The following is a 1,307-nucleotide window of genomic DNA, read 5'->3' as shown; positions in this document are numbered from 1 at the left end:
CTGGATGGATTTTCACTTACCCGCAAATAAAAATCTAAAATAGGCTTGCTAAAGCCTCAGCCGAAACCAATCAGCTTATCAGCTAACGGAAAGACTACACAAAAAGTAGCTTTCTCAATCAAAGAGCAAAATTTATGATTTCATTAAAATAACAAATTTTATCTGCAAGCGAATCTGTGGCATGTCATGTTCCTGTACTGTTACCCGACACATTGAATGCGATATGCGCCACTCGACGGCCGACGACAGACGACAGCCAACACTAGTTGCGGTGGCAATTTGGCGCGAACAACAACCACAAATTACTGGCGTACAAATAACAGCGACAGAAGCCAGCGAAGCAGCAACTTACACCGTTTGAAGAGCGCACATTTTTTGCTTGGCGCAGRCAGACATACAAACTTCGTCTAACGCGCGTACCTGCATATCAATTCGGCCCTCTTGTGGCGAGCGATAACTTGGTAAGGCAGTACGCCTGCTGCGACCTCCACAAATGGTAAGCTGAGAAGCCAACTAGCAACTCCATCTTCCACATGAACTCCACGTTAGCTGTGGCGCTTTCCACCAGCACTTAGCGCACTGTTTGATGGCAGGTGGCAATCATGGCAAGCCCGTGCTKGAAATGGTTTGGCGCCGAATCAGCAAAAAAGATGCGAAAATCAGCGACTGCAGTCGTGGGTGCAGCAATGTTCTCATTTTGATGCAATTGCCAGTTATGGTTGGTGACGGTGGTTAGTGATGGCTGTTGATGACGATAGCCACGACCTAACTACGAAGTATACAAATGACTTTAATGAATTGCCGCGCATCTAATACTACTGTGGACACTATTTTTATATTCACGCATCTATAAACATCCAGCGTTGTCCACAGTGGTTTACACTAACAACCCGCCACGTAAAACAGACTACCAATGAAAAGGAGGACGAATAGTCTCGGATGAAAGACCCCCTTTTGATGATGACCTTTGCAAACATGTTAAGGATTTCGAAATCAAACGAAGAAAAACTCTTGCCAACGCTACTTTGAGCTGAGTAGGCAATTGAGAAGTAAAGTCCTCTCTCTATAAGTCACTCATTATTCCCATCTTGCAATATGGCATGGACTATGACAACATCTGATGAGTCGRCGTTACGAATTTTGAACAGAAAGGTTCTGCGGARTATTTATGGTCTTTTGTGCATTGGCAACGRCGAATATCGCATTCGATGGAATGATGAGCTATACGAGTTATACGGCCACGACATTGGCATAGTTCAAACAACGGCTACGCTGAATAGGTCATGTTGTCCGAATGGATGACGACA

The sequence above is a fragment of the Bactrocera latifrons genome, unplaced genomic scaffold (assembly GCF_001853355.1).
Source record: "Bactrocera latifrons isolate USDA-ARS-PBARC rearing strain unplaced genomic scaffold, ASM185335v1 scaffold_60, whole genome shotgun sequence".
NCBI classification, from domain to species: Eukaryota; Metazoa; Arthropoda; class Insecta; order Diptera; family Tephritidae; genus Bactrocera; species Bactrocera latifrons.
This window is presented reverse-complemented; position numbering follows the sequence as displayed.